This window comes from Cydia amplana, chromosome 12 (assembly GCF_948474715.1).
Source record: "Cydia amplana chromosome 12, ilCydAmpl1.1, whole genome shotgun sequence".
NCBI lineage: Eukaryota > Metazoa > Arthropoda > Insecta > Lepidoptera > Tortricidae > Cydia > Cydia amplana.
The window spans coordinates 13025824-13051406 of NC_086080.1; the positions used below are offsets into that span (position 1 = coordinate 13025824).

At 36.5% G+C, this 25583-nt stretch overlaps 1 protein-coding gene and 1 long non-coding RNA gene across 2 annotated transcripts in view; both read right to left on the bottom strand.

The window, feature by feature from the left end:
- Positions 1-2708, bottom strand: part of LOC134653069 (beta-3 adrenergic receptor-like) — a 114849-nt gene extending 112141 nt beyond the window's left edge. The window contains exon 1 of the mRNA XM_063508359.1: positions 2500-2708. The gene's annotated coding sequence lies outside the window, so the exon portion shown is untranslated. The remainder of the gene's footprint in view (positions 1-2499) is intronic.
- Positions 1-24423, bottom strand: part of LOC134653078 (uncharacterized) — a 383717-nt gene extending 359294 nt beyond the window's left edge. Inside the window, exon 1 of the long non-coding RNA XR_010097233.1 lies at positions 24227-24423. This is a non-coding gene — a long non-coding RNA (uncharacterized LOC134653078). The remainder of the gene's footprint in view (positions 1-24226) is intronic.
- Positions 24424-25583: the final 1160 nt, after the last annotated feature.

Genomic DNA, 25583 nt, shown 5'->3' on the forward strand with positions numbered 1-25583 from the left:
TAGGGTAAGATATTCTTCCGAATTTACAGTTTTTTGATGCATGTGAGTTGCAACTCGTAAGATCAATAATTGCCTCACACTAAGAACATCCGCGTCTTTATAAAGGGTGATTTTCTTTAGATAATTTAGATATGGACAAAATTTGACTAGTTAGAATAGCTCCTCATTCTGGGCGAAATAGATTAATACGAAAAAAATTATCCCGAAATACATGTATTTACTTACATACATACCTTCCGTTGAGTTACGAAAATATCATTGAAAGGAAGTATTTTGGACATAGGGTGGAATTGTGCTTATATTGTACAGAATAGGCAACTCTATCTATCCATCAATTTTTACGAAATCAGACGAAAAAAAAATTTGACAACAAAAGAATATTGGCCCATTATCTATATATTTTTCCGCGTTCCATTGTATAAGATATTAATGATATTATTGTAGGTTGTACCTTCGACAATATTATCATAACAGTGTGCCGTGTTTTTGTACAGCTACCTGTTTATCATAACAATGTGGGGCCTTGATATGTTGACGACAGTCGCGATGAGATTCCCAGTGAACCGAAACGACTTTTCAATTTATACGGGGGGCGCGTTCATAAACTTAAAATATTATACCTATTACCTAGTTTGTGCAAGTTCAAGTATTTTAAAATCATATTCTCATAATAATTTTCATCGCTGCAGATGCCGTAGCGGCATACATTAAAAAAAAGTTACTGCCGTAAAAAAAAATAGAGTAATGAGTAAAAAAAATAAACCTCTATTGGATTAAATACAATAAGGTTATTGAAGGTATATAAAAAAACATTTTTTTACAGATCACGTTAATGACATCTTTAATAATATATATATATTTGTCGTAGTACCAAATTAACATGACGAGCATGGATTCATTTGCGGCACTTGTAACGTCATACTTTATATTCTGAATCGCACGTAAAACGTGACCTATCCAACTGAGAGAGACGTATGAACGTCGAAGCAGAACGTTTCTCCGGCCCTTTTCAATTGAAACATGTAGGAAGCGAACGATTATGAATTTTAGAACCTTTGATGTATTATAAAAGCGATCCCTTTGCGATTTTATCAATGCGGGTACATTTTCGTGGACCTCGCTATTCGAGCACATATTATTATATCTGAAAGGTAAGCCAAAAGTCGATTTTTATTTATAGCCTTGATGATGAAAGCTTGCCCTCTAGCGGGGACTTTGTAAATTCAAAGACTAAAATCCACTTCGTGTTTCCGAAAAACTAAATTACGGTATAAATTCTTCTAGTGATAATAGTTTGAAATTGTGATATAGCTACATTCTCCATCATATATATTGGAACGTTCACCAAGATGTGAACAAAGCTTCTATTATCAAGACCTTAAAGTGCATGGTCAGATATTTTTGAAGACCTTGGCCGCTCTGATATCTGATGCAACTGTACAACTAGAAAATAAAGTAAACTAGCCATTTTTAATTCTACTTTATCTATATAAGGTAAGTTATTCATGATCAATTAATCAACTTGACTTAACGTTACAGGGGGGAAAACATTAAGGGACACCAACACCATGGGGATACCAACATTAGTGGGTGACTTTTGGAATTTTAATGAAACATTCGTCATGAGCAAAGGGTTGAGAGATATTTTTTTCGGCCTGCCTAAAGCAGTAATAGAAAAAATTAAAAAAAAAATCGAAATGTCGCCCCGGGGACTTAAGGCCATGGTCATTTTAATTTTTCATTGTCTTTGTATATTAGTAATAACTTTCGAAGTTTTTTAGATAATCGCAAGCACTGTAGTTTAATAATTATTATGAGAGCCGACGCTAATACGTTAAGCAGCGACTGCGGACCGGCAACCCATTTCCCACGGGATAATTAGCATGCTCAAACAAAATTATTTACTTATATACTTTAAACCATTTGTTATTAGGCGAATCGATTTATTTTGGTAGTATATGTATTATTATGTATGTATGAGAAATGTATATTTTAATAACAATAAATGAAATCACTAACCGCCTTTGACTACTATGTAATTAGTGTCTCATATGTGTATCTGTAGCTACAAGTGTGATCCTGTAATTGGCTTTCCATCTCTTATTAATTTGGGATACTCTGTATAGATACCTAGCTGTTGGAACTCCAAAATATAAATAAATAAATATGAGGAACGTCCGTTGTACACAACCGTTGATCTTAATTATGAAACAATAAACAGTGTTTTTTCTAAAGTTTTTATTATAAACTTTCTTTTATTTGTTACTTAATAAACAACAACGGGAGGTAAATAATGTATATAAGCTAAGTCTGTTTTTTTCCTTCTGAAGTGCACTTAAGTAACAGCAGCAGCAGTTCATAATATTTTTAATAAGAAACTTAGGTAAAAGACCCATTATAAAAATAATCTACACCCAGCAGCTGTTAGGTAAAATACCGCATACTTTAAAACGCTTAACTTAGAAGCTTAACGAACCCAAGAAATTCAAATTAACCTACCTTAAGAAGAAAATCCGAATCAGTCCTTAATTGCTTTTATACACTTGAATAACACCAAAGTGTCCAAAAGTCACTCCAAAGAAGTCTTTTTACTTTTAAAAGTTTTCAATTTGGATTCACATGTTCGCGGTTGCGATAATTCGAAATACGAATCGGAACGTAGGGCGGGCGGGACGACCGGCCAGCCAAGCGACGCGAGGTGGACTGAGCCTGAACACCGTCGGTACACATTTCAGTATTGTCAATTAACATTTTTACCTGTGGACTGGCATTTTAATGTTCTAGCGCACGTGATTCCTGTGAATTCGTAAATAAATAAAGTTATTTCATAGCGCGACCATGCTTTTCAGTTTTCACAAATTGTGAAATCCATTTTGACAAAGTGATGTTTTTGTGATGTTTTCATGTTTCGTTTAAACTACTTATTTGAAGGATACTTAAAATCAGTAATTTTAATAAATTCCAAAGGAAGTTATTACTACCAAACTGTTTTGACATATGCTTTTCTACATAATACATGTGTTTTAATTACAGTGCGTGTACATTTCATGCTCACCAGCGATAGATGGGCGCGTCGCAAAACGTTCAATATTGACTCCGCGACATATTGCTTTAAGTAATAAACTACGTAACTTTATGTACATTTACTCATTTAAATAGTGTTGTCTATTCCACGATTTCCTCTTTGATGTTGTTCATAACAATAGGGATGATGACACATGTTGAATTTTATAACAAAATCTAGTAAAATAGATAGCAAACGAGCAATTTATCACAATAATGTGGATATTAAAATAAAATATTGAAAAATTACAAAAATACAGGACCTGAAAGTTTCAAAATTTAAGTTTTTTTTAACTTCCAAAAACGATAAAAGTATGGGTACTATTCGATTCCTTACATTTCATCCAAAAAAATATTGTATAGCAACTATATACATAAACGCAATATATCACCGACAAAAACGCAATTTTCTTGTTTTGTCCATACTACAAGATGGGCGATGACGTCACGGCCCCTGGCCGTTTTGTATAGGGCGTTTCGCGAGTGAAGTGCGACTGTCGGCCTTTGACTACAATTTCTGACTTTTGTGTTACTTTAATGCAATGGGTCCCATATAGACATTTGATCCTAAAAACAAACCCGATCGATTGATACCATAAATGAAAATTAGTCATGTAGCCTATTGCACCCTCGTGTAAATGAACTACTTACACGTTTTAATTACTTGGGACGTGTAAGATCGCCTCCGCTCAAGTGGAAACTAACTTGGATCATTAGTCAAACAACGTTTAACAGAAGATACTAACTTTAATTGAAATAACAGCTTATAATTCCATTATTATTACTATAGTGCAACCTCATAACAATCACAATTAGCCCAACGAGGACTAGCGGATACATTGTTATGTACCTAGATAATTTTGTGGTAAAAATATTTGCCATTGAGGAGTACCGTTGTGATCGTCATTAACAGTTCCACTTCAGAAATATTACTTTTTAAACGCATACTTGATTTGTAGATTAACATGCGAAAAACTCTTGGCGTAGAGTAATTGAGTAATGACCACGTAAGTATATGAGGAGTTTGCTCAATACTCATGGATCTCATGAAAACTATGTAGATTTTAATAAAAAGGAAGCAATGAAGTAATTTATCATGAAATACACACCCATTTCAGCTTTTCATTCGTGAACACCTCTAAAACTGATCATATCTCCATCATATCTCTTGAAATTGTAAACAACCACTTTTGCATAAAATTTTATGACACGGTTTATTATATTACCTAAGTATCCTCCGGGCTTTACTTCGTGCTCCTTTATATATTTTGGCGCTTACTGTTATGTATTTTAACAAATTTAACACAGAAATGTTTTAAAATTATTTTGTGTTTACAATCACTTTACAAAATAACCCTGACATCTGACAACTTACATATGTTTGACAATAAAACTGGTGTTGCCACCATATTTCGCTTTTAGTTATTTGTTCTTAGGGTTCCATACCCAAAGGGTAAAAACGGGACCCTATTACTTTGACTCCTCTGTCCGTATGTCTGTCTATCACCAGGCTGTATCTCATGAACCATGATAGCTAGACAGTTAACATTTTCTCAGATAATGTATATCTGTTACCGCTATAACAACAAATACTAAAAAAGTACGGAACCCGCGGTGGGCGAGTCCGACTCGCACTTGTCCAGTTTTATTTTATTTTATAGTTTGTCAAGCCATTTCCGTCAGTAGAAAGCAATTTTTTCTACTAAGTTGATTGACAGGCTATTTATAAAAATCTTCCTGTAATCCTCTATACTTTATAGGTTCTTAACATTGTTCTTAAGAAATAATTCATAGAGAATGAGAATGTCAGAAGATATCAATTACCTACTCCATGCTATTGTCAGTAGTCGTTTGACTTCAAATATAAATATAATGTAAACAAACCTTTCCATTTATTTATTTTGTTAGGTAAAGCGTTTATACAGCTTGAATGGAATTAACCTATTAGATTGCGGTGAGACAAATTTTATAGTAATCTTTACCAAGTAGTTAGGTACGTCTATAGATCCGCGCATCTTTGCATCCATTGGAATTCTACATGAAATGGTATGTAAAATATCATCATCTTCCTCGCGTTGTCCCGGCATTTTGCCACGGCTCATGGGAGCCTGGGGTCCACTTGGCAACTAATCCCAGTAATTGGCGTGGGCACTAGTTTTTACGAAAGCGACTGCCATCTGACCTTCCAACCCAGAGGGTAAACTAGGCCCGTATTGGGATTAGTCCGGTTTCCTCACGATGTTTTCCTTCACCGAAAAGCGACTGGTAAATATCAAATGATATTTCGTACATAAGTTCCGAAAAACTCATTGGTACGAGCCGGGGTTCGAACCTGCGACCTTCGGATTGCAAGTCGCACGCTCTTACCGCTAGGCCACGAGCGCTTCATAAAATAACATACATTTAAAAAAAATATCATACATTTAAAATTAATGCGGCTACAGTATTGAAAAAACCAGGATAACATTTACTATTTATGAACAAAAACCACATCTGTATGAAAAATCCCCCGCGGAGAATAAAAACAAACCCTTTAGTAATATATTTTCTCGACATTTTCCCATAGTCAACCAGGAACCCTTATAATTTCGTCATATTCGTCTGTTTAGATCTGCCTGTCGTCCATCCGCGGCTTAGCTGGTCGCTGTACCTAATTTGCCATTGGTACACAAATCAATAGCAGCCGGTGTAGACGTGCCTCGGCCGAGCCGAGGCAATGCGGCCGAGGCACGTCTGCACAGGGGGCCGATTTTTTAATTTCGACCACGCGATTTCGTGTATTTCGTCATAGAGAAAAAAATACATAGAGTGCTCACTCCATACATCAGTTCAGACTATTAATTTCAGTGTCTACATCTAGCATCGAGTAGGGGAACTATCAGTACTGCTACTTGACAATAGATGTAGCACCGACCGGAAAGTCTTATCTCAACAGCATAAGACTTTCCGGTCGGTGGCGACATCTATTGTCAAGTAGCAGTACTGATAGTTCCGCTATTCGATGCTAGATGCTAATAGTCTTTTTGGTACTAAAACTGATCTATGGAGTGAGCACTCTATGTATTTTATTCTACCAATAGAATTGAAATCGAGTGGTCAATACCAATAGATTCCAAATTTCGATCGCTCGTATTTCAAAAATTAGCATTTCGCCGTTTTCCACCGATTTTCGAGTGACGAAATCGAGCGATCGAAATTCAAAAATCGGCCCCCGGGCCGTTTTGTGTGTGAGGCAATTGCCTCGTGCGTATGCTCGCTCTGTGTGGACCCGGTTAATCGCGCCGACAAAATGGTAAAAATTAAAATCAATGCAATTTTTAGAGTAGGTTGATTTTTTTTTCGCACTAAGTTTGTCTTTAAAAAATCGGAAGTAAAAATGTTTGTCCAAAAACCTGAACAATTTCACTGTAACGCGTCTTCGGGCGCGGGATTTTATCTTAAAATTGAATTGTTTTTGATATTTAGCATTCATGAATAAGCCTCGATTCCGTATAATCTTGTTTTTCACGCCTCAAGGAGCGTCGTACGTTGTACGACACATCATAAACAATTACGTTTAAATCCCTTCACGTAACCAGATATGCCAAACTTCATTAGGCTTCTTTCGTAATGTTACGTCAGTGATAAAAGAAGCCTTGTATTTGTATCACATTTCTATGAACAATAGTCAACATAGTAATTACACCACACTATGACCACACACAATAAGTAGCGAAATACATACGTTTTGATTTGACTGTCTATTTATCTAAGCCAATTCTTGTAATGCCAGTATAAAGACGAAACGGGAGCTGAGATTTAAATATTTTAGGTAAATATACCCGTCTCGCTAACGGAAGCGGCTCCTAAAACTAGTGCGATAAGGACAAGGCGAAAAATCCTGCGTAAAAATCCCAAAAATCAAGGTTTCGTACTCGACTGTTTCCTCCTCCAAAACTTAACCAATCGTAACCAAATTTGAAAATCTAAATAATTATGAAATTATCTGTGTCGGACCGTTTTGCTTTTTAGGCTAATTGATATCAGTTTTGAATACCACGCCTCTCAATGCAGCATAGTCAATTAGGTCATTTTGGCCATTTTTGAAGGCCTCTGGGGCCTTAAAAAACAAAAATATCAAAAAAATCAAAACGGTCCGACACATATATTGACAATATTAATCTGTGTTGAAATAATCATTGCTCTAGCTTCAAAATCCACGGAGGAAACAGTCGAGTACGTTTGTATGGAGAAATGACCACTCCTGTTGCCTCTTAACAGAGTAAATACTTATGTCGATCCCTTATTATTGCGGTCATCTACCTATACCTAAAACAGAAAGTCAGGAATCATGTAACGTTAAGTAGTATTATATTTTCTCACTATCAGCTACCTAATACAATAATAACTATTTGTAGGCGTGAGAGCCAACAGATTTCTCGTTATTTTTTCACCGAAAAACAACCTGGTAAATAAATTCTATTATCTTATATCTATTCTATTATTCTAAGAAACCTTACGAGTAGGCTAAACTGATTGTTAAATAAAATAAAAACATTTATACCAGGTATCACAATGAGTCTTACATAATTTGAACAGCAAACTTTATCATTTAGACTTCGTATGCCTTATCCCGTATACGACCCTCGACGACAGTTAAGACTGTAATTAATAATTCCAAGTTTTGTAAGTTATTTATTATTCTGAAGCGGCACAGATTTGATATTACTCGCAGTGTGGTTCGCTCGAACCGATATTTAATAGTACGAGCGAAGTTCGAGGGATATGAAATAAATATTAATTTAATATTAAATGTTTATAGTTCATCACTGCATCGTTACACATTTCAAAATAACTGTTCTTACATACTATTACCTAAACCGTCGTGTACTTGCTGTTTGTAAATACCTAACTTCATTAGTTTGTAACTTTCTCCTTAAATTCAATTAGCAGACTGCATTTCCAGTAGTGTTTGTATACGCGAGCTGGAACATGATTAAGAAAACGCTAAGAGCAGTGGTAGCAGTTCTATTAAATTAACAAGAATTGCAGTGGGCTGCAGTTCAGAATATACTGCACTTTTTACTGAAGTGTTTATTAGGAACACTCCGATTCTAAGTTCACCAAAATACAGTCTCAACCTTTTGATTTGATACTAATCTAGATATTAGGGGTGTTAAATGTACCTAGCTGAGAAAACTATTTTACACCATGCAAGACACCATAAAAACACTACAAAAACGTGAACCTGTAATTTTTGGACACAACTTGACGAATCCGAATACTCTTTAATTTAAGTATTAAATAGAAGAGACGTCACGTTATTTACAAAAAGCGGCCAAGTGCGAGTCGGACTCGCCCATGAAGGGTTCCGTATTTAGGCGATTTATGACGTATTAAAAAAAAACTACTTGCTAGATCTCGTTCAAACCAATTTTCGGTGGAAGTTTACATGGTAATGTACATCATATATTTTTTTTAGTTTTATCATTCTCTTATTTTAGAAGTTACAGGGGGGGGGACACACATTTTACCACTTTGGAAGTGTCTCTCGCGCAAACTATTCAGTTGAGAAAAAAATGATATTAGAAACCTCAATATCATTTTTGAAGACCTATCCATAGATACCCAACACGTATGGGTTTGATGAAATAAAAATTTTTGAGTTTCAGTTCGAAGTACGGGGAACCCCAAAAATTTATTGTTTTTTTTCTATTTTTGTGTGAAAATCTTAATGCGGTTCACAGAATACATCTACTTACCAAGTTTCAACAGTATAGTTCTTATAGTTTCGGAGAAAAGTGGCTGTGACATACGGACGGACAGACAGACGGACAGACAGACAGACAGACATGACGAATCTATAAGGGTTCCGTTTTTTGCCATTTGGCTACGGAACCCTAAAAACGAGACTTAATCGCGTAAAAATTAATTTTAAAACTTCTTCCGCCTCTGATTATATGATGACGGAGAATACGACGTCCTCGAAACGACCGAGGATTTCGAAACGTAGGTAATAGGTACCTACGCGATTAAATCCCCTTTATAAAAAACAACGGGTTGCACTCCGGGAGTGCCGACAGAAGTGAAAACTCAATGACATCTTACGTCTGACGTCTTACGTCTTACGCTCTCGCGAGTTTAACATTTTTTCCCCATCACTAAAAGTGCACAGCGCCGCTAAAGAAGTTTACACTTCAAAAAAAAAATGCTTTGTGTTTTCCAATGAAACTAATTTAACACAGAAATGTTTTAAAATTAATTTACAAACACTTTACAAAATAACCCTGACATATAAGTACTAGAGACAACCTAGGTGCAGTAGCTGCAACCCGATTTGAGAGTAGGAGGCTAAATAACAGTAAGTATTTATCACCTGCTAGGAGAAACTTTTGCTCAAGGGAATACGTGCAAGAACACCTTTAACTGAAATGTAGTGTCCATATATAGAAGGCTATTCCCCCGCAGGCATGCCCTACATACTATGAAATTAGAACACACACTATAGTAACATAAAGTGTCATTCAATAGAATTTGCTAACTATGTAAACAAAAGTTACTAGTAAATTGACATTCAGTGTCAATTTTAGTATGGCGGTTTGTTTACATAGTCAGCAAGTTCTATTGAATGACACTTTACAGTATGATATTAACTATAGTAGGAACGCAACTAGTCATACGCGCATCAGATGATTGCAAACAGGCAAGTGTACACGCTCATAATACGGGTCTTAGCAAAAAAAAATTACTTATCTTCAAAATGGATTAAATTTGAATACCGGTGTTTTTGAGAAATTAATTTAACTTTAGCTCAGGAATGCACCCTTTAAATCAGCGGTCGGTAACCTGCGGCCCGTGAACCTGTCACTTGCGGCCCGCGAGCTTCCCTGGCTATTTTGTATGTTATATTGACAAACAACAACGTCTGATAAATCCATAAATATTAACAAAGTGCGGCCCGCGTCAAGTTCGTTAACTACTATGTGGCCCTTGGCTGCTTAAAGGTTGCCGACCGCTGCTTTAAATCAACGAAGTTCTAAAAAACATAATATTATTATAATCCGCTGTCACCAACAACCAACATGCCGCAAAGAAAGTTACCTACGAAAATAAACAGTTCCACGTCAAACGGCCGCCAGCATTTACTCCGCAATTCATCCAAATTCAACACGAAATTGTAATGTTTAATTCCGACAAGGTGTGTTACACGGTGGCACATTCTAAAAGGATCCTTTTAGTACTTCAAATACTCTCATACTCCGTAAATAATAAATTTACCTCCTTAACCTTTTTTCTGGATTAGTAAACTTACTGAGTTTCATTACGAAGGTAGGTTTCGGTAGATAGGTAAGGTTCTGTCTAATTGGAAACTCGTGACATTTCGCCATGCCATCCCGTAAATTTTTACTTTCGATAGCGATTACTTTCAATAAAGGATAATAACTATAACGGCTATGGTCCCAGGAAGCCTTGCAGACTTTTCGTGGCATCGGTTATCCCCATACATGTTTATATTCGTTTGGTGTTTGTACGTTTGTTATCTTGGCCTAGGTAAGGAATAGTCAATAAAAGGAGGAGAATCACCCGACTAGGCTCCACTTGAACAATTAACAAATCCGCAGTTTTATGTTTCGACCATTTGTCACCAAACCGAGTGCATACAAAATGAGCTCGCCTCACACCACAATGGGCGACTCATGAATGATTCATTTACATTTTTGCCCGTTTCAAACATGCTAGGGTTGCCTGATGGTGCTGGGATTTTGAGCACGTCGTATAGAATTTTAGTACATAAACGATCACGGAGCAAAGCTTCGGATGGACAGATGGTCAGACAGACGTAACATGATACATGATGAAACTGTAAGGGTGCATAGTTGACTAGGGAACCCTAAAAACCTTGTTATAATATTTCCAGGAATAATTTCAATGTTTAATGTTGTACATAACTACTATTGTGCATTCAAATTAACTAGGTAATGAAATGAAAATAAAATCATTTATTGTCCGACAATAAACGCCGACAATAAAAACTAAAAATAATTTTGGTAATACTGAATTTGATAAATACCTACTAAGGTAAAATATTAAATTCATGATAATAAGTAATAACATAAGATATTATATTATAAGGAAAACATCGTGAGGAAACCTGCATACATCTTCGAAGAAATTCAAAGGTGTATGTAAAGTCCCCAATCCGTGGGGACTATAGCCCAAGCCCTCTCGCGCATGAGAGGAGGCCTGTGCCCAGCAGTGGGACGTATATAGGCTCAAATTATTATTATTTAACATAAGATAAGGGAGCGGTAGGATAAATGGTACCAATTATCTACGTAAGAGGAACCATATAATTAGAATGCTGCCACCCTCTCCATAGCTTTAATCAACAACCTTTTAATTTTGGAGTTTTTCGGAAAATGGTACCTAGACTCCCATTTCAGGCCAATCCGGGCAGAAACTTGAGTCATTTTTGGGAAATTAATGTTGTATTCTACGCCATTTGTAAGTAGGTAGTTATTCGCTTGTTTTAAGAACCATCATTGGTAGCTATTGTCATTTTATCCTTTGCTCATGAATAATAAAGCCAAAATGTCCTAAAGATTTCTAAGAACTAGGGTTTTCCAAGGTTTCTTTTTCACTTTTCCAGGCCTGGTCTTGGTTAATGTTGATAATAATATTTTCGTTTCATTTTAGAGTTCCTGCGATTGCTTGCAATCTGATATTTAGACATGATGAAGTGTAACCGGCAGCGCCGTTCTTAAGGATCAGCTGCTCTTGAAATGTGCTGCATATTCGGTTTTGTAAAGTGGTCTCTCAGTTTTTTACAAAGGTATGGCAATATTTATTTAATCTTCTATAATAATAGCCTAAAACTAGTGGAACTAAGAACTTGCGTGATCATAGTTTTTTATTCTTATGGTCAACTATACAGGGTGATGCCTGTAACACGAGCAAATAATTAAAACACATATTACACTCGTCAAACTATAAAAGTTTTGTTAAACAACTTTTAAAAATTATGAATCTTTTAGACTTCCGCTTTTTTATACAAAATAAATAATATTGCCTTCAATGTACGCTGACATCAGTGTGTTTGACGTTGCTTGTCACGCTTTAAACATAACAAAACATGAGTTATTTTCAAAAGTTGCTGAACAAATGTTGGTCAGTTTGAGGAGTATAGCCTACATTTTAATTTATTGCTCCTGTTACAGGAAACATCCTGTATATTAACTCTACTAATACCCAACTAATCTGTAATTCCGGCAGGTTCCGACCGGACGGACACAGGAACCTGTCAACACAGTGTTTGGCTGACCACTTTTTTTTACTTTCCTCAAAGGCAGCTATCCTACCATACAAGATTAATTCATAAACACATTTTTATGTAAATATAGCGAATACATTTGATTTATGTATTCAAATTTCTTAAGGGGAAGTTTATTTTCTTAATAACAGCTTCTCTGTATTGTTTTTTTCAAATTTAGCAGTGAATCTTCAAATTTTACTTTTCTACTTTTCTACAATATACCTATTTACTAACCTGTTTATCAAATAACGGCTCCACTTGTATCGTGTATCTAATTCCTTTATCCTGCGCAACTTCCTCCTATTAATGAAATTATGAAATACAAATAGCCAACTTTACCCGGAGAACAAGTAACGTTTAACCGCAAAATTAATTTCAATTTCGTATCATAATCTATAACGTGATTATATTATAACAATTTGATATGGTTTTCATTTCATTTTGATACGACCGTGCTTGAGTCGTGTCATGCGGGCCGAACGCCGACATCGAAACATCTAAAATATTTATATGATTATCTGAATATGCAAGAGGGCGAGGCAATGATTCTTGATTTTATTTTTCGATTTTGGCAGCAGGCTTATTGCATTTCGTCAGCAGCAATCAACGTGAGACGCTAACACTTATTGGTACTCACGATCAAAGTCATGTCAAAATAAAATCAAAACCACGTCAAATTGCTGAAAGAGAATCGGCCTCTTTATATACGTGAGTAAACAGAAGTGCCCGAAAATGGCAATTCAACTGCGAATATGCTAAGCCGCTTATATCCGAGGATCTAAGCACATTTGTATTCAATTTTTCTGAATGTTGAGCCCAAATACATTCAGTTATACGCATGTAAACGACCGTCTTCACTAATACGGGTGTTGACGTGGTATTCCAGGAAAAAGTGGAGTGATACAATTGTCATCTAAACAAATATTTTGTTGCTTTAATATTTTTAGGGTTCCGCACCGTCAGGTCCAACCTATTCACTCCGAAACTACTGGACCAATTTTGTAGAAATTTGGTACACATATTTTATGTAAGTCTGTGAGACTATGGCCCAAAGATGGACGTAACGTAAAAATGTTTTTTTAAATATTGGGGCCACTTTTGGGGGGTAGAGGACAAAATTAAAAAAAGTTTCGCAAAGTACTTATATTAAATGAAAGGGCTCATTGTGAAAATTTTAAAAATATATAATTTTAAGATAAACAGTTTGGAATAACTTCCAGATATAATAACTTATGTCTCTGCTTTTAGTTTAGAATACCAAATGAGAAAATCCAAAGTAAAAAAAACCGGCCAAGTTCGAGTCGGACTCGCGCACGAAGGGTTCCGCACCATCAACAAAAAATAGAGCAAAACAAGCAAAAAAACAGTCACCCATCCAAGTACTGACCCTGCCCGACGTTACTCAACTTCGGTCAAAAATCACGTTTGTTGTATGGAAGCCCCACTTAAATCTTTATTTTATTCTGTTTTTAGTATTTGTTGTTATAGCGGCAACAGAAATACATCATCTGTGAAAATTTCAACTGTCTAGCTATCACGGTTCGTGAGATACAGCCTGGTGACAGACGGACGGACAGCGGAGTCTTAGTAATAGGGTCCCGTTTTTACCCTTTGGGTACGGAACTTAATTTCCTTAACCGAACAATTAGTCTGAAGATTTAATTTAATTTAATTTAATTAGTAGGCGACGTGTTCTACCTCTTACCACTCAACGAATAAATTAAGTTTGCGAAGTCATTTCCCAAAACAGAGATACGGTACGAATTTTGTTAATTATTAATTTATGATTGTCAAGGAGTGGTGTCCTCCCCACTTAAACAGGAAATAGAAAACCGCCTAATATAGCTTTCCATTCGAGTGTTTCAAAAAGTGGAATAAACGTTAAAAACGTTATGCGGGCATGTTATTACTTATTAAACATGTTCGAGTTAATAAAGTTTAGTGGGTACCTATAACATTTCTAACATAATAACGATCTTTCTATTCAAAATTCAAATTCGAACTTACACGAAACTCGTTCAGATACACGTGACAAGTTGTTCACGTGATCAGAAGTTACAAGGCATGATTAAGACTTGAAAAGGCAAACTTAGTTCGTAGGTAACGTTGATACCTATCAAAATTTATCACCTCGATGCTGATTATTATTCTTCAGATAATATAGAAATACCATCTTAATTTCGGAATTACCTACATATTTTGAAAGTCTATAGGTAGTAGAAACCGATTCTGTGTTAACAATTTAATATCCTACTTTTCATGTTATTTTGATACGACTATTACCGTGAGCTCCAATCGACGCCTCCTGGTTTTTATTGCAGTGTTGTTATATTATGTCCAGCTTCGTTTGGAAAAGTTGTTGTTGCAATTATTTTGTTCTATCTTAATGGGATTTTAATTTAGGCTGCGTTAAAAAGAAACATAAAACCGGCGTATCAGAAGGCTCGAACAGATTCAATACCGCGGCTCGCTGGGGTTATTAAAACGCTCTGAGAGCCGTGATTAAAAAACTCTGCGGTTGTACTGATACAAATATTATTTACAGTCCATTTTACAGCCTAGTTAGGAGTTTAAAAATTAAAATTTTGATAGATGTAATAATTAGTATATTTTCCAATAAACATAACGTAATTCCTTATTGAAAACCTAAATATTTATATGTAATTACTGTAAGTATACAAAAAAAAGTTTTTAAATTTTCTTTTATCATTAGTTAGTTTAGATTGTATGGGTTTTTTTAAGTTACTTTGATGTGTAAATCTGTAAATCTCTTATATTGAGATATAATAATAAATATTAGTAATATTAGTATACATAACAGTTCACAAATATTTAAAGAAAGATCTGACGATCTTAATTAATAATGTTTAGGGCAAGGAAGAGTCACATTTTGTTATTATGATTTAGAAATTTCTTCATATCGATATTGATAAGATAACACTTAAAACGATCTTTAATTAAATCAGTAGCACTGGGGAACTAGTCAAGATGACAATTGTTTGCAGAAACCGAAACGAAACGCTAAGATACATAATAAGGACTTATTCCCTTAGGTCGCTAACCTTCCTCCTGGGCTTCTGGGTGATGGTGATGGTGCTGTACGCGCTCGCGCTTGCCATCGGCGCCGGAGTCGCTTTCGGATACGACTACTGCTTAGCAGAATACACCACCTTGGCCAGTCAGTACACGCTCTTACCTTCTTTGAAATTTATTTTATAATAATACCCTCGATTCGATTGTAGCTTAGGTCACTTAGGTGTGTGTTTTTACGTTTGTAACCTAAATTAAAACTAGTGGCACTGTGAGCTGTCGACATCGCGAACCCCCATGGTTCATAAAATTCCACGAGAATACGGTAGACAAATGCGAGCTGTAGAGAAGAACATATGGACATACAAAAGCATTTTTGTCAAGCTGCAACGGAGACCTTCGCTGAATGACAATGATTGATTATGTATGATTGAAACCAAAGCGCGTGAGACAGTATCGGCTGCTGACTGCTGAGAAATATCCTTACAAAATACTTATTTCAATTTCCTTACGCATACTAATATTTTTTCTCTGGTCTAGGAAATGATTTGAAGCTTGGAATAAAGACCAGAGAGTACAATCCAGAAATTCTGTACCGTCGGAGCGGTGACGTGTCTGGCATCCTGGCGGAAGGCGACGGTAAGACATTAATTGTATAGTTTAGCAAATACGTACATAATTTTCACTTGCGCCGTACAAATTTGTGTGATATCGGTGCAAATTAAATTAAGTAAAATTCACCATCCTTACGAATTTATCATCTTCATCCCTTTTAGGCCTAGCTCCGTCTCCGATAGACATTGTGCGCTGCGTTCAACGTGGCACTGTATATAGGGGTTAACGTTATTCGTTCGTAGCACTTTTTCAGAATATTTTTTGCTGAGAGGAACCGAGAAAAGTATATTTTCCTTAAATTCATAGCAGCATGTCAGCAGAAAGTAGGTATCTGCCGTAAAAGTGAACGTACTTAATAATAACCCGCCATGGAAAACCTGCGAACATTTTTATAGAATGTGACGCATCGTTACAAATTGCTAGACCATTAATGCATGTCATTATTTAAAATTAATAAACCGAAAAGATCATGGATTGATTACAGTGAATTAATACTAGGGTTACCACGGTACCGGTTTTCTATTCAAAACGGAAATCCCGGTTGTACTAATACTACTTGCCGTATGCACCCTAACCAGGATGGACTTTTCCTGTATCGATTGCAAAGCCAGCTTAAATGTTTGGCTTATAGAATGGGCACATCTGCTTGTAAACTTTTGCTTAACTAGAACCGAATTAGGCCCACTTAACTAAGTAGCCACTAGCAGTAAGTAACAAGTTTCCAATTCAAACTTCATGACATTATATAACATTTACATAAGATAAGACTAATTAATTGAAAACTAAATAGATTTCCTTATAAATAATATACAATATATACAATAACACACAATAGAGTAGTGAGGGAAAAAATACATATTTTTCTTATAGTCGGGGAGCCGACGATGCTAAATGTGTACTTACTCGAGCGTCGTACAGACCTATTGGAATCGAAATATTAGATGATAAGAAGAAAAAAAAGTTTGGACTAATATGACCAAATCCACAATCTGCTTAACAATTTATTGAACCCCCCACCAACCAAGGGCTCAACATAGATGGCTAAAAGGGGTAAAGGTAGACTACACGGGGTAGCAAGATATCACTTATATCTTAATCTCGTGGTTACTAAGAACAACAAGTTTATCGTGTATAAATACTAATATCTGGGTGACCGAGCTTCGCTCGGAAAACATATAAAAACTCATAAATGCGCGTTTTCCCAGAGATAAGACCTAGCTAGATCGATTTCTCGCCCCCGAAAACCCCCATATAGTAAATTTCATCGAAATCGTTAGAGCCGTTTCCGAGATCCCCGAAAAAAAAAATATATATATATATATATATAAATAAACAAGAATTGCTCGTTTAAAGGTAAATATCTGGGTGACCGAGCTTCGCTCGGAAAACATATAAAAACTCGAAAATGCGCGTTTTCCCAGAGATAAGACCTATAGCTAGATCGATTTCTCGCCCCCGAAAACCCCCATATAGTAAATTTCATCGAAATCGTTAGAGCCGTTTCCGAGATCCCCGAAATATATATATATATAAATAAATAAATAAATATATAAATAAACAAGAATTGCTCGTTTAAAGGTATTAGATTCTTCTTCTTCTCTCCTTGCCTTTATCCCTATTCGGGGTCGGCCCCCCTAATACATTGTCGCCATAGTTAGCGGTTTTGCGTCGTTTCTGGGTTTATTCCCAACGTCTTCATATCGTTGGCAACGGTTCTGATCCAGGTGGCAGGAGGGCGTCCTCTGCCTCGTCCACCCTCTTCGATGGCCATTACTTTACGGGTCAAATGTTGTTCGTCACGCCGCATAACGTGCCCGTACCATCGCAGCCGCGTTTCCCTCAGTTTAGAGGCTACATCAACAACTTTGAAGGAACCCCGAATATACTCGTTCCTCACTTTGTCCATGCGTGTGACTCCTCCGGCCCATCGGAGCATTTTTAACTCGTTTACGTGCAACTTCTGGGTATCGTCTTTTCGCATGGGCCAGCACTCCGAGCCATACAGCATAGCGGGCCTTACAGCTGTTTTGTATATCCTGCCCTTGGTTTTGATTGGCATTGTTGAGTCACAAATAACACCGGAAAGAGATCTCCATTTCAGCCAGCCAGTTCTAATCCTAGACTCGATGTCTTTCTGAATATTGCCATTGGCATCTATTACTGAGCCTAAGTATTTAAAACATTCTACTCTTTTTAGCGGGATGTCGTATATTGAGGCCGTGCCAGTTTGTGCAGCAGTAGAGAAGTTACAACACATATACTCCGTCTTTGGCTTGCTTACTCTGAGTCCACTTCCTTCCAAAGCGTTACACCACTTTGTACGATCAGCCTGTAGCTCTGGTAACGACCCCGCTATTAAGACAATGTCGTCGGCATATAATAAATTCCAAGGCGCTGGTTTTTGTATATGTTCAGTTACAAAGTTTATAACGATGTTAAACAATATCGGACTTAACGCTCAAAGTTTAAAGGTATTAGATTAGATTAGATAAATAGACTATGTGTATGTAGCTGTATGTACTACAGTTATAGTAAAAACGCTCATTAGTTAAGGTTTTAAGTAACAAAAAAAGGTCGAACCTTTTTTTGCTTGATTAAAGCATGAAACTTGGCACAGTTGTTCCTTATATCAAAATAAGCCGATTAAGATCGGTAGCCCGAGGGACCCCCCGCTTAAGCCCGAGAGGGGGGGGGGTCAAGTAGCGCCCCGCCCGGCTTCATTCTAAAAATTCTAACAGGCCCCGTTTAGCTAATAGGTCATATTTGGTATCAATTTCGGATAAATCAATAACGTAGAATTCATTTCTGGTATAAAAAAATTGCAATTTGTAGAAAAATTAAAAAAAAAACACAAAAAAATAATTTTTCAAGTGTAATTTTGGTTTTTATTTATTGTAAAAATTAAACTGCTTGGTTTTTCTACATAAAAAAAATATGTCGATAAAGACTATTTAATGTAGATTTTAAAAACATAACTTTTACTTACCTTTATGAAAAAGAAATTGCATTAAAAAACATATATCGTCCCGCGCCGGTGAATATCTTGTTACCGACATAGGCATCGATATAGACAACATCCGAAGTACACACTCTGGAGACCGACTAATTGTGTTGTTTATTATTGTAGATCATATATTAAAGATAGAAAGGCGTACATAATATTTGATTAAAAAAAAAGTTGGGCCGTTTAGTGAAAAAAGGGACCTTGGAAAAATTTATCATAGAGCCTCTCTTTTGTATAGAAGCATAGTTAATTCCAACCACTCCATGAACTCCATGGTCCCTGTTCTCAATGAATAAGAAGTAAACTGTAAGTATTATTTAATCTACCTACTTATTACATTATAGAATAATTTGCCAGTAACTGGCCGCTTTAATAACTAGCCGCTCTAAACTAAAAATGAATTCTATTCACCTATAAACAGAATTCATTTTAGTATAAGGTTCCAAAAACTGGCCAGCTTTCAATAACTGGCCACTGGCTAGCCTAAAATGAATTTTTGGTTTTGGGTGGCCAGTTACTAAAAGTGGCCAGTTACTGGCGAATTACCCTACCACACTTTAATTTTGCGTCTTGTGTCGTAATACAGTTCCTTCCCCAGACACATAAATGCGTACATTTCATGATTCATGTAGTTGCATCGCGTTTTTTATTCCGGTTTGCATTTACTTCTGGTCAGTTTCAACCATATTCTGACCAAAGCAGGTGTCAGACCAGTGTGGAACCCGTCGTCTGCTTCTTGCTTCCATTCCCAAGAAGTCTGACGGACTGAGCAAGTTTGACGACGAACTAACGTCTGAACCTAAACATCAACCCCTCGGTACACTGCGCGTAATAGGGCATTTATATGGCTCCCTTTTGTTAGAAGTAGGTATACATTATGGAATTTAATAATAAAATAACTTAGCAGTGACTTAATCTCATAGAACATGTATAACATTATACAACTCTTCATTTCAATATCCCGGTGTAACTTGCCTTCTTCAATATTGCACTTATAATAACATTAACTTATAATAACATTTTAGTATTTTATGGGAATGCTTTTAGCCACTGCTATTGCTCCATCTTGTAAGAGCTTGAATCCTTGTAGTGGTTTGGTTGAACTCTGAACAGATTCCATGCTTCGAATTCACTTTTTCTCCCCTTTCCACTGAATGCTCGAAACAGGGGTAAGACTTCCGCTCTTTTAGGTTAATTAAAAGATAGTTTACTTAGCTTATAGAATAGATAATTTTATTTGCTTAAAATATAATTCCCTGACCTGGATGCAATGGTGTGTCATGTGATATAATTGTGTTTTCCACTGTGTCAACGTGAGCCCACAATTCCTGTAGTTGGGGAAATATTCGTACGCATGAATCTAGTCTAGCTGCTATGACTACGTTCGTGTCTACTGTGCGTATCAATACCTTGCAATGACTGTTTTACAGCATCTGCAACTAGGGCCATCATATTAAATGAATCGGACTTTTCATGGTTCTTGGAGTATTCGGAATCTCACGAGGAACATTACTTGTGACATGTTTCTCTACACAATTTTGCGATGGCATAAATAAGGACTTTTAACTCTTCGAAGTTTTGTCAACACAGTGTCTCAAAATGATTTACCTAGTCGTAAAGAAATGAGTTTCACTAAAAGATCAGTGGTTATATGTGAAGCTTACCGTCATGGTAAATTAAACTCTAATTTATTTCTATCGGGCCCTGAAAAACCAGGAGTCGTACTCGTATTCCAAGCATTCTCTCGATCGACCTTGTAATACTGTAAGCTCAATAAGACTTGTGATGTGGGTACTACATGATATATATCATATATATTTGATACATACACTCAAAACATCCATAGGTAATTCAGGAACAAGTATTCACGATAAACAGACAAATAAATGCCTTCTAGAATTTGAACCCGGGTTCCCCATTTAATATAAGGTGTATAAAAGTGAGATCTAAGCATGGACCCTTTTTAGCCTGGCCGATACAAGGATTCAAGCTCCTACAGGATGGAGCAATAGCAGTAAATAAATAGCATTCGCCAAAACTTTATTATACCTTTATATGATGATAGGTGAAATAACCTTGTAAAGCAAAGTAAAGTGATACTTACAGATAAAGCCGTTGCTAAATAATTAAAAAATGCCCGAAATAATTCTTTACATGAATCGACTACTGAAATAGAAGCAGCCTTATCAGGATAGGATTATATGTTTGGGGTCAGACTTTAGTTCCTCTTTAAACTTGCTCAGTCCGTCTTCTTGGGAATGAAAGCAAGGAGCAGACGACTGTTTCCAAACTGCTGTGGCCAGAATATGGTTGAAACTGACATATATACGTGAATGACGAAATGTACCCATTCATGTGTCGGGGGAAGGAACTGTATTAATATACACAAGACGCAAAATTAAAGTGTGGTATAATGTAATAAGCAAGTATGTTAAAGAATACTTACAGTTTACTTCTTATTAATTGAGAACAGGGACCATGGAGTCCATGAAGTGGTTGGCACTAACTAAATACGAGTATGCTTCTATACAAACACGAGGCTGGCTGTGATAATTTTTTAAGGTCCCTTTTTAACTGAACGACACATTTAAAAAAAATTGTACGCTTTTCTATCTTTATAATAGAATCTACAACAATAACAATACATTTATTTAATCGGTCTCCAGAGTGTGCACTTCGGATGTTGTCTATATCGATGCCGATGTCGGTAAAAAGATATTCACCGGCGCGAGACGGTATAAGTTTTTTTTATGCAATTTCCTTTTAATAAAGGTTAGTAAAAGTTATGTTTTTAAAATCTGCATTAAATAGGCTTTATTGTCATATTTTTTGTATGTAGAAAAACCAAGCAGTTTAATTTTGACAATAAATAAAAAACAAAAATTACACTTTTACAAATTAGATTTTTTGTGTTTTTTTATTTATTTTTTCAACAAATTGCAATTTTTTATACCAGAAATGAATTCTACATTATTTATTTATCCGAAATTGATACCAAATATGACCTATTAGCTAAACGGGGCCTGTTAGAATTTTTAGAATGAAGCCGGGCGGGGCGCTACTTGACCCCCCCCCTCTCGGGCTTAAGCGGGGGGTCCCTCGGGCTACCGATCTTCGGCTTATTTTGATATAAGGAACAACTGTGCCAAGTTTCATGCTTTAATCAAGCAAAAAAAGGTCATTTCACTTAACACCCTCACTACATTGATTCCAGAATTTAAAGTGGCGGAGGGCCCTGAATCACACCTTAATTTTGCGGGAATGTTACCGTCTTGGCTATACAAAGGAACTACACGATATATCGAATACTCTAAACCTACACGTTCCACTCAAAGATCGACGTCAATTACTCGTACTCGCACTGTCAATATAAAGAAAGTGTTCAAAGTGTCAAGGACATCACCTAAGAAGAGGCTACTAAGTACTACAACAAAATCGAACAAAGTGTCAAAAGCCACCAAGAAAGTACAACTAACAAGAAAATTGAGCAAAGAGTCAAAAGCCAGCGGGAATGTACAACCAAGTACTACCAAGAAAGTCGAATCAAGCCAATTTTCAAATTTTATGAGCAACCTTTGGCAATCAATCGTAAGATTTTTTTCCGTGTGGTATGCATCTGTTTATGCGCCTATTAACGTAAGATTGGGAGGATGTACTCGTAACTGGCTGCTAGATGATGAATGAAGATAGGGACGATTCACTGTGGTTTCAATTGTCAAAGAACAAGTGCGCGAGCGAATAAAGAGCAGTGTGAAAGACGAAGTAAACAAATATCTTATATAATTATACTATAGATCAGTGGTTCGTAACCTGGGGGTAATTACCCCCGTGGGGGTAAAACTGGTATTTTACGGGGGTAATAAGCTAAACTAATATGTATAACAATACAACAAACGTACACGTTTTATTGTTTATTACCATTGGGAGGAGGGGTAAAATCAGGTTCCCTAGTTAGTCATAGGGGTGACCGGACTGAAAAGGTTAGGAACCACTGCTATAGATAGTGTAAACAAAGGGATAAGCATTTGTTTGTTTCCCTACAGGTACTAAACTTTTATATAGCATAATATCATTTTAATTGAACGCTGTAAACAAACTATAGTACAGTAAGGGCCACAATGCACCACCCAGGATTTGCCACTAACTCAGAGTTAACAGTTTACACAGGCTTAAATTGTACTGGTGACTAGGGGCTTAACCGGTTAACCCCGAGTTTGTGGCTAACCCTAAATGGGCCCCAAGCAATGTAAATAGATTGATTTGATATCATCCAAGTTTTTATGTTGAACTTGTACCTATAAGATGAGAAATAGACAAAGATTTACAGTAATCAAAATTTGGTCCGATCACTAGTTTAGCTTACAATTTATTCAAAAAACAACATGAGTTTTTTTTATTTTTAGACTGACTCCTCAACCTCCGTAACGAGAACTGCAAAAGTAGAGTCAAAATCCCTTGAACCAAAGACAATCAAGACTATAGCAATAAGTGACCAAACGAGTCCCTTGCCACCAAGTGTTATGAGGGTCTTTGTACCTAAATCAACCCTTCTCAAGTGGCGTCCTACGAAGCCAGAAAGATTCTTCTACAAGACTTCTGCTGCCAATTACCGCAGGAGGAAAACCAAGGAAGATTCGTACGATCCCGAAATGGAGATATGGAAACCATCGTACGGGAGGTAAGTTTCCTGTGCTTGCAGATTTTTTTCTTGGGTTGTGAGTTGTAACCGCCGCGCCGATACAGTAGAGGATTGGTTATAAGTTTAACATATGAATCTGTGTGCCCAATGCCCATCTCTGGAATAGGTATTGGTGCGGTTTTTTATTAATCGAAAATATTTTCTGTTGTGTTGGTAACCCAATACATTGTAACTCGCTAGATAATGCTCCTCGGTTTTTTTGCAAATTTCATCATCATGTCATCAATATTTAAGAGCTTGCCGGTGGAGTAATTGCCACCCTTCTCTTTGCTTGGCCAGCCTTTTTAGGGTTCCGTAGCCAAATGGCAAAAAACGGAACCCTTATAGATTCGTCATGTCTGTCTGTCTGTCCGTCTGTCCGTCTGTCCGTCCGTATGTCACAGCCACTTTTCTCCGAAACTATAAGAACTATACTGTTGAAACTTGGTAAGTAGATGTATTCTGTGAACCGCATTAAGATTTTCACACAAAAATAGAAAAAAAACAATAAATTTTTGGGGTTCCCCATACTTCGAACTGAAACTCAAAAATTTTTTTTTTCATCAAACCCATACGTGTGGGGTATCTATGGATAGGTCTTCAAAAATGATATTGAGGTTTCTAATATCATTTTTTTCTAAACTGAATAGTTTGCGCGAGAGACACTTCCAAAGTGGTAAAATGTGTGTCCCCCCCCCCCCCCTGTAACTTCTAAAATAAGAGAATGATAAAACTAAAAAAAATATATGATGTACATTACCATGTAAACTTCCACCGAAAATTGGTTTGAACGAGATCTAGTAAGTAGTTTTTTTTTTATACGTCATAAATCGCCTAAATACGGAACCCTTCATGGGCGAGTCCGACTCGCACTTGGCCGCTTTTACTTTCTCGTACGATACGGCAGAACTTTTACTTTAATTTGGCTGAGATATGTGAGCCAGGGCCTTCCTCTGTATATTTCGTTCAATAATATCTCCACTACCAGGCATTTAAATTCTACTAATTGAATTGAAAACCTAGTGGTCAATACTACAAGATACCCAATTTTATCCCATGTGTTTCAAAAATTAACATTTCCCTGTTTTGCACCGTCATCGTCATTTACGTTTTCGATTTTCGAGTGACGAAATCGAGTGATCGTAATTCAAAAATCTCCCCCCAGGATGTTTATAAAGAATCTGTCGTGCCGTATCAGGTGGCCCACTACTATTTTCAAAATTAAAAGTTACTAATTCACGACATAATTATTAATATTGTTATCATACTGAATAATTGCTACCTCTATTAATGTAGTAAACCTCCTGGGAGTTTCCTTGAATACAACAGGTACTTTTTGTAATGTATAGGTAGGTAGATGTTTTAAATGTTCAAAGATCTGGAATACCATTATTAGATACATTTAAATTTATATTAAATACAATTCTACACCACTACAGGCACATGGGGCTCCCTATGCGACATTGGCATGTGTCAACCAAAGCTGTTACAGAACCCGACACAACCCACGACGAGGACTATTACAGAAAAATGTTATATTTTTGAAGACAATTACGAATTAGTGGTAACGTACTTTGATGTTACAACTTGTGAGTTGAAGCGGAGTAGCAGAAAAGAAATGTTGTCGTAGGTTAGTAGCTATTTACCTACTTACAGCATAGGAGACCCCTATTTATTGGCTGTGAATGTCAAGTTTAAGTTTCTTATTTAGGCCGTAAGATCCTACAACGCACAAGGGAGCGCGCATGAACTGTAGGTGGCAGCACCTGCATACAAGTATTAGCGTGAAGTGACAAAATTTGGTCACGAGGTGGCATACCCTCCAACGCACACGCTCCTATTAAAGTATGTGTAATAGCTAGGCAGTTCCATGTGATAGTTTCGTTAGTTTTGTTCTCTGC